We start from the raw sequence: 10,000 nt of genomic DNA, 5'->3' as shown, positions 1-10,000 counted from the left end.
GGAAACACAGTGATAATACCGATAATAGTCATATGATACAGATAATGATATTGGTGGCGAGCAATCATAATGATCCCGATGACAATAATAATGATAACAAATATAGCACAAAAACACCAACGACACTGACATTACCAACAACAATACGCACGATACACACACACATAAATACTACTGTAAAAGATAACAAACAGATAATAATAGTAATCCATCTCGTTGTTTACGTATTCCAAACACCTCAAAGGTAATCACGGAAACAAAAAGTCACCTCCAGTGCCGGGCATTATTTACATTTTCTTTCTAGCATCTTTCCTCCCTTTCTTTAATTTTCTTCCAGCCAAAATTCTTGTGGGTTCATCATTCATATTCTGTCTATCCTAAAATCGCAATTCATCTTACATCTTACTTCCCATTCTGCGATATGTCTACTTTCTCTTTATCTACGAGCTACGCATCATCTGACCGGTTAAGGTCATTTGGTACATAGCCCCCCCCCCCTTCTGGTTAGCTGGCCTTCAAAAAGCAATAATTTTCAGGTAGGCCTATCCGAGCCACAACAAAGGGCTATTAGGAATTGCTTGTTTTCATTAGTTTTACTTTCTATTTTGTAAGGTCTTTCACTTGTCTTTACCAACTGTTCAGACGGCAAAACCACAAACGTTAAGGCCTGTTGATAAAAAAAGGAAAATATATTCATCGTATCACAAGGAAAATGCAAACAATATTATTGAGTCCAAGAACATCGTCCAAACTCGGTCAACAAAAAAATATGCAACAACAACAACAAAAACCACTCCCGCAAACATCCACTAAACCAAAAAGGTCAAGTACATGTGACCTTGGCGACCTGACATCCCAAGACTAATCAAAATGTTGTAAGACGAGAGGAGGAGAATCTAAGGGCATGGGGAGTAGGAGAGAGAGGGGGGGGAGAGGGGAGAGGAGGGAGAGAGGGAGGCGGAGGCCTAAGTCATCGTCAACACTTTCACTCCTAGACCATTCATCGGGCACCTGACGTCATCACCGAGTAGTCAACCTAAAAGGAAACAACGACTATAAAGTCCATTAAGAACACAAAGATGACTTCCGCTCAGCTTGTAACTGATACCCCGAGTACCTGCCTCTTGACCTAGGCCTGGAGTCGACAAAAAAGTACCTATCCATTGCCTACTCGCACGTGGCCGCGAATCCGAGACGTAACTAGCAATTTCCTTGAACTCACCCCCACTTGCGCAAGAAATCCTGATACCTCAGACAAACGCCCTCAAAATAGAGAGCGTTAGAAAAAAAAATCAAAACACTTCAGCCACGTGACAAGTACACGTGACTCCTCAATTATAAATATCAAAATCAAGAAGATACATATGAAGATGCAAGTTTTAGATTTCTGATTTATAGGAGCGATTCTTTTTTTTTCTACCTGACTCTCTTGATTGCTGTCCATTCTAAGGTCAACAAACTATCTACCTTTGCCCTTTGAGTTGAACACACCTTCGGCGGGGAACAAATGTCCCAGGTGAATGAGAAAAGGCCGATAGTGCGACACAGATACTGCGCCTCGAAGCTAAAAATAGGTTAATCGAAACGCGTCGCTCGTTTAGCGGGGAACATTTCATGAAACGAAATGAATCTGCATATATCAAAATGACATGCATGAATCCATCGTTTAAAGTGAGTAAAGCCACGCCACTGATAAACTACATTTAAGCTTAACGCACCGTTTTAGTGGCACTAATAGTCTAACGGCAACAGCAGCAGGGTCAAGTACGACAGAGTCAACTTGGAGAAGCTGGCTGCGTCACGGTCAGCCAATACTGCCCGCTCTGGCATGACCTTTTTGGCTTTGGAAGATCATGTGAATTTGGCTTAGAAGATCCTTTGATGTTATGCTTTTTTGGCTTTGAAAGATCCTACTACGGATCCTAAGATTAAATGAATTTGTTATATAAAGTTTCTACGACTGTGTCGGATCCGACGACTTTGCTTTTTGAATATCCTATGAAACTGTCCATTGATGATCCTACCACTTGACACTTTGAAGATCCAACTTCCTTGCTGTTTGAAGATCCTAGAATTTTGCTCTTTCAAGATACTATGACTTTCAGATATTTTTTCTCACATTTTTTCATCCGACACATTTTACTTCATTACACACTTCGTCAGGTTCTGTCTCGCTCTCTCTCACTATCTCTGTCACTCTCTCTCTTTCTCTGTCACTCTCTCCCTTTCTCTGTCACCCTCTCTCTTTCTCTGTCACTCTCCCTTTCTCTGTCACTCTCCCCCTTTCTCTGTCACTCTCTCTTTCTCTGTCACTCTCTCTCTTTCTCTGTCACTCTCCCCCTTTCTCTGTCACTCTCTCTTTCTCTGTCACTCTCTCTCTTTCTCTGCCACTCTCCCCCTTTCTCTGTCACTCTCCCCCTTTCTCTGTCACTCTCCCCCTTTCTCTGTCACTCTCTCTCTTTCTCTGTCACTCTCCCCCTTTCTCTGTCACTCTCTCTCTTTCTCTGTCACTCTCTCTCTTTCTCTGTCACTCTCTCTCTTTCTCTGCCACTCTCTCTCTTTCTCTGTCACTCTCCCCCTTTCTCTGTCACTCTCTCTCTTTCTCTGTCACTCTCTCTCTTTCTCTGTCACTCTCTCTCTTTCTCTGCCACTCTCCCCCTTTCTCTGTCACTCTCCCCCTTTCTCTGTCACTCTCTCTCTTTCTCCCTCTCCCGCTCTCTTCTCAAGACTTCATCTCAGTCAAGTGTTGCCATGTTTCTTCCAAGCCCGGTCGTCGTTTTTATTTCTATTATTGTGGGGCTTATCTGGTTATCGACTCTGTCTCCAAAATTAAATTCACACTTAATTCCTACACCAGATATGACACCCTTATTAATTGATACGATACTAATATCAGACATGAGGGTAGACATGATAAGAATGGCGGGGTGGGTACTGGGTAGGGTGGGCGAGGTGAGGAAGATCGGAAAGTCATTATTGTCAATAATTATCATGGTAGTTATCACAACTATAATCATCATAATAGTCATGATCACCATAATCATGACAATTATTACTATCATTATTACTACCATCTTCGTCATTAATACTGAAAGGAGGTCAGTGTAACATATGTAGAAAAAGGTATATAATGAGAATTAATATCTCCAGAGGGTAATAGATTTAATTGAAGCGTTTTAATGATGTTAAATTAAATTACATGGAATTTTGATAAAGTTTTTTAATCGAAAAGCGTCAATTAGATTTCTTACGCGGTGAAGTTATTTAGTTTCAGTTATACATTTAATATTAGTATTATAAATAGTCTCATCTTTTTGGTAATATTGACAAAACTAACAATAAAACAATAGCAAGTACTACCCTATTAAAGATAATAATAACAAATAATAAAGATAACAATAACAACAAATGTAATGTAAATATCAATAATGATAATGATAATGATAATAATAATCATACTCATCACTATCATCATCATCATTAAAATAATATTCACAATAATGACCTTTTTTTTTTTAAGTAGTATTAATAGTACCAGGCCCCCTGATGACAGTGATTTTTCACCAGCATCATATAAACAAAATGGAACGAGGGACATAATCCATACAACTTTCAACAATCCAAATCCATGCACACAATCACACTGTACTGCACACGCCACTGGCAAGAAAATGTCTACATCCCACGTGCTTTTGATACACCAAGGCATTCAACTGCAAGCACGTCTTAATTAGCATTCTAAGGAGTTGCTCAACACGGGGACTGATATCTGTTTGATATCGACATCACGTTCGCTGACTGAACTAAATGCAGTCGAGTACGCCTTGTCGCTTGTGGACACGCATTGTGGCTTGGACGAGCTCTGTAGTGTCACAGTGACGTTACGTAAGCACAACATCCAGGTGACAGAATTATTTTTGTCAAAAGTATTATTATTGTTATTATTATTATTATTATCATTATATAAACACAGACACACAACCACCCACACACCCACCCACACACACACACACACACACGCACACACACATACATTCACCCACCCACACACCCACTCATTCACCCATCCACCCACTCATTCACCCATCCACTAACCCACCCACCCACCCACTCATTCACCCATCCACTAACCCACCCACCCACCTACTCATCCACCCACCCACTCACTCTAGACAAAATATCACTCAATCACTCCTTCTCTCGAGATCACGTGAGTTACCTTCGTGCCGCTGTACACTATACCTGTCATGCCTGGCTAAGAGAGCCACGCCTAAGCCCTAAGGTTAAACACGCAACGCCAAGCAAGCACTAGACCGACCAGTCAAGCGCACGCACAGTCGCACACGCAACGCTCATTGTAACACAGTTCAACTATACGCTATGACCGACCTCCTGACGATTTATTATTCCTGACCATATTATGATATTTCCTCGCCGTTAACTCTTGACAAAAAAAAGAAAAAAAAGAAAAAAAAAAAAAAAAAAAAAAAAAAGAGGTAAAGCGCTAAAACAAAGAGAGATGTTTAACAAAGCATAAACACGAGTCGGCACCATGACGCTTGTTAAACACGAGCGAAGGACGAGTCACCTTTATCCTCATGAAAACTCCGCTCGACATGCGACTCATGAACAATAGATGCCGCCATTGGGGAGGGAAGTCTGTAGGAACGTTAATAGGGAAGACACTTCGAATAAATTATTGGGGAGATAGAGAGAGAAATAAAGTGATCGACATAAATATATATATATATATATTATATATATTATTTATATATTTCTTTAATATATATTTATATTAAATATATAGATTTATGTAATTATATAATATAGAATATATTTATGAAATATATATATATATATATTATATATATATATATATTTTAGTTTATATATAATATATATTAATGTTTAATAAAGATATTATATATATATATATATATAAATATAAATAGATATTTTAGGTATATATATAGAATATAAGATAATTTATAGATAATATATATATATTTTTAGGTTTATATATATATATATTTATGTTTATATATATATATATATTTATGTCGCTATAATAAACTATTACTATATATATATATATATTTTATATAGATATTTATGTTTATAATATATATATATATTATTTTATGTGTATATTTATAATATATAATAGATATATATATATATAGATATATAGATTTATATATATAAGGCAACACAGAACCAGATTAAGATAATTGGAATAGTGTAATGATACAGATATAGATATTTTGATATGATATATATATATATATATTTATGTTTTTATAGATATAATATACTTTTTATACATATCTTTCTTTTATATACATATATACATATATTATTTTATATATCTTTATGTAATTTATAGATATATATATATATATATATATATTTTATTTTAATAATTTAATATATAAATTTATGTTATATATATATATATATATATATATATATATTTATATATACAATACAGATAAAAGATATATTAGATACAAAGAAAAGATATCGCTATTATGATATGAATATTATAATATATATTACATGTAATATATATACATTCTATATATATTATATATATATATATATATATATAAATATTATTATATATATATACCATAATAGGAGATTGAAAAAGATACAATATAGATAATTTGATATGGAATATATATTATATATAACATGTACAATATAATAATACATACATATATATTATATGCTATAGTATAAAATTATATACTATAATTATTATATATACAATACATAGATAGACACAAAGAAAGAGAGAGAGAGAGAGAGAGAGAGAGAGAGAGAGAGAGAGAGAGAGAGAGAGAGAGAGAGAGAGAGAGAGAGAGAGTATCCAAAATACCCAATTATCTTTTTCGTGTCTTCGCTCCCCAAAGAGATCTTCAGCCCCAGCCTCTTACACTCCCCCCCACCCACCACCACAAGCCCTAACCCCACCAAGGAGTCGCAAGTAGCCTGTAGTTTACCTTGTCGAGCTTAAGCAGGTCAAGCTCGGTAAGCTCAGTAAATTCCTTAATCATAAGAAAAGTCTCACATTCAAACCTACTCCCAGAATATAAAGAGTTCTCAAGATAAAAGGAAAAAAAATCCACAGAAGTTAACATTCAAATAAACATAAAAAAATATATATTACCAAAAGCCTTTATAATTACAACCAATAACGACACTCCTTCCCTAACATCATGACGCGAATCAACAGAACAATACTAACAACAACAACAATAACAACAACATTCACGAGTAACACTCCATTAGGTTTACCAGGTCAGCGAACAACACAGGACATTTACATAACATTGTCAATAACAACAACAACAACAATTACACACACACACACACATACATACACACACAATCCTCCATCAAGTCGATTTAGACAACAAACAACAATGCGAATAAACAGAATACATACGACATTACAAAACGTAAAGGTGTATATGCAGTAAATGACGCCAGCGCATGTGTGTTGCACCTGTATGAACTGCAGCTGAACGGCAGGCGACGTGAGGCTATCTATTATATTCCACATCGACCTAAAAACACATCGCAGAAAGAGAGATGGGAGAGATGAAGAGAAGAGGAGAAGGGGAAAAGGAAAGAGGAAGCGTAGGCAGGTGGGGTGGGGGGAAGGGAGGTGGTGAGGTGAGAAAATGGATTAAGAAAGAAAAGGGTGATAAAAAGAAAATGGGAAGGGGAGAAGAAGAAGCGAATAGGGGGTGGGGTAGCAGGGAAGAGGCAAGGCAAGAAACGGGAATAGAAGGAAAGAAAGAGGGGAAAGAGGTATCTATCACATTCCATATCGACCTAGAAACACATCGCAGAAAGAGAGAAAGGAGAAAAAAATAAAAAAATAAAAGGGGAAGGAGAGAAAGGCAAGTACCGATTGGGGGAAAAAGAAAAAAGGAAATAAAAGGAGAAGCAAAGGCAAGAAAGAGGAGAAAGAGAGATAGAGAGGGGAAAGAGAGGGAGAGGGAGAGGGGGTGAGGGGAACAGAGAGAGGGATAGAGGAGAGAGAAGGCGAGAGAGAGGGAGAGAGGAGAGGCGTGGAGGGGCTCGAGAGAGAGAGTCAGCAGAGAAGGGGGGGGGGAGTGGAGGAGAGAGGAGTAGAGAGTAAGAAGAGAGGAGAGATGGGAGGGAGTAAGAGGAGGAGGAAGGGGAGAGAGAAGAGTAGAGTATTGAGGAGAGAGATGGAGGGGATGAGAGAGTAGGATTTGAGGATACTTGAGAGGAGAGAGATGAGAGAGAGGGTGAGGTAGAATGTGGTGAGCAGAAAGCACACAAATATGCACCGAATGTCCCTCCATCGACACCTGTTCTTTGATCCGACAAGTGTGATCACAACGCAATGAGAACACCGACCTACTTATGAACGTTGATCTTCGGATTATAATTTCCTGATATCGGAACTATGGATAAATATTTTTCTCTGCTCTGCACAAAGCCATTATATCAAATATAGGACAGACGCATAAAACAGTGAGTGACAGCGAACGAACAGAAGAGTGACAGAGAATCGAACGAGAGCGACCTTTTTGCGAGCGAGCGAGTGGATGGTGAGTGAGAGTGATTGAAGATGATTTGAGAGATCTAAGGGGAGGCGAGACGGTGAAGGAGTGATGTGAGTGAGGTGAGAAGATAGAGAGAGAGAGAGAGATAAGAGAAGAGAAGAGCGAGGGAGGGAGAGAGGGGAGGAGGGAGAGGAGGGGAGAGAGAGGAGAGAGAGAGAGGAGAGAGAGAGGAGTGGAGAGAGAAGGGAGGGAGCGAGGAGAGGAGATGAGAGGAGGAGAGGGGTACCAGATGGGAGGGGAGGAGAGAGAAGGAGAGACGGTGAGGAGTGATTAGCGCGAGGGAGAACAGAGAGGAGGAGAGAGAGGAGAGAGAGAAGTGAGAGAGAAGAGAGAAAAGAGAGAGAGGAGGGAGAGATAAGAGAGAGGAGGAGGAGGAGAGGAGAGAGAGAACAAGAGGAGGAGAGAGAGAGAGAGAGAGGAGAAGAGAGAGAAGAGGGATAGGGGAGGGATGAGAGAAGAGAGGGAGAGAGGGGAGGAGAGAGAGAGCGAGAGAGATGAGGAGAGGAGAGAGAGAGAGAGAGAGATAGAGAGAAGGGAGATAGGGGAGAGAGAGAGAGGAGAGAGAGGGAGAGAGAGGAGAGAGAAGAGGAAGAAGAGTGAGGGGGAGTAGAGAGGAAGAGAAGTAGAGAGAAGGAGGGGAGGAGATGAGAGAGAGAGGAGAGGGGAGGGATGGAAAGGGAGAGAGAGATAGAGAGAGAGTAGAGGCGAGAAGGAGAGGGGGAGAGAGGGAGAGAGAGAGGAGAGAGAGAGAGGAGAGGAGAGGAGAGGAGAGAAGAGAGCGAGAGACAGAGAACAAGAGCAGAAGGGAGAGAGAGAGGAGAGGAGAGGAGAGAGAGAGAGAGAGAGAGAGAGAGAGAGGAGAAGGAGAGAGAGAGAGAGAGAAAAGGGAGAGAGAGGAGACAAGAGAAGAGAGAACAGAAAACTTGCAAGAAGAAGGGACAGAAGTGGAAGGAAGGAGAAGACAGAGAGAAGAGGGACGGATAGAAGGAAGACAGAGAGAGAGAGGGAGAGTAAGTGAGAGATGGTAGAGAGGAGGGAGAGGAGAGAGAACGAGAGAGAGGAGGGATGAGAGGGGGAAGGTGCGAGAGGAGAGGGAAGAAGGAGAGAGAGAGGAGATGAGAAGAGAGAGAAAGAGAGACAGGAGACAGAGAAGAGGGGAGAGAAAGGGGAAAGGAGGAATAGGGAGGGGAAGGGAGGAGGAGAAAGAGAGAAAGAGAGACAGAGAGACAGAGAGACAGAGAGAAAGAGAGAGACAGAGACGCGCGCACACACACACACACACACACACACACAGAGAGAGAGATAGAGATAGAGCGAAAGATAGCCCAGAGAAAAAAGTATAGGTGGGTGAGGATTATAGAAAAGACGAGACAGAGCGATGAGAGACAGAGAGACAACAGAGGAGAAAGAAAGACAAGACCTCGCGCCAAAACACAAATTATACCACAGAAAATATGACAACTAGAAATCTGAACCCAATACACACACACACACACAACAATCACACAACACAGGAGAGAGAGATAGAGATATAGAGAGAGAGAAGAGAGTGGAGTGAGGCGAGAATACTAATCAATTAATTATCACGTCGAAAAGATGAAACAAACAAACGGAAAGAAGTAAAGGGGATAGAGAGAGGACGGAAACGAAATACATGTGGCACTGCTTATCAAACAATATTATAGCAACATCTGTGTGTCCCGCAAACTATGAAAATTCGCTGAGCACCAGAGCTCCAACAATGTTCTATGCTTCGGGAGATGTGGCAGTGCAAGACAGGCTGCTTCACTTCAATAAGTTTCAGGAATTCCTTTATCATCCGTAACGATTAGATAATTCGAGCGAACCCGAGCTATAGGTACGCTCATGTATGTGTGTGTGTTAATACGTGTCCGCTCTACACATGTACACACATAGAGACATACGTATCCGTTGTAAAAAATAGATATATGCCAAAGTACGCGGAATGGATGCCTGATCCTGTAACCCTCTCCTCCCTAGAATCAATCCACAGTTACAAAAAATGTCCGATTATTCGAGCATATCCGAATGATAGCCAAGGGAATACCATGACAACGCCGATATACAAATACTGTAAACATAAAAATGCAGTACCGGTAGCACGGGGCGCATTCGTCGGAGGGAGAGAGAACCTGTGATATGTTTCAGACTGTTAGGGTCATTTGGGTACAGACCTAAGGCATTTTCCAAGTCGAAAGGGTATAATATTTCGTCTTGTCTACATATGATCCGTTTCTTCTATTTTTCTATTCATTAGAAATTTATGTATGGATCCCCCTTCCGATAAATAACTATAATATTGCACATATTACAAATACCTATCAAGGGGGTGTCGACTGATATTAAAACTTCCTCGAGTTAGAGATGTT

At 39.9% G+C, this 10,000-nt stretch overlaps 1 protein-coding gene across 2 annotated transcripts in view; it reads right to left on the bottom strand.

Annotated features, from left to right (window-relative positions):
- Nagk (N-acetylglucosamine kinase) overlaps positions 1-10,000 on the bottom strand; it is a 63,979-nt gene that overhangs the window by 45,034 nt on the left and 8,945 nt on the right. The window lies entirely within an intron of this gene.

The sequence above is a fragment of the Penaeus japonicus genome, unplaced genomic scaffold (genome assembly GCF_977035675.1).
Source record: "Penaeus japonicus unplaced genomic scaffold, GWHDUDI00000001_assembly GWHDUDI00000009, whole genome shotgun sequence".
Classification (NCBI taxonomy): domain Eukaryota; kingdom Metazoa; phylum Arthropoda; class Malacostraca; order Decapoda; family Penaeidae; genus Penaeus; species Penaeus japonicus.
The sequence above is the reverse complement of the archived record's forward strand: the minus strand, read 5'-3'. Positions and strand labels throughout refer to the sequence as shown.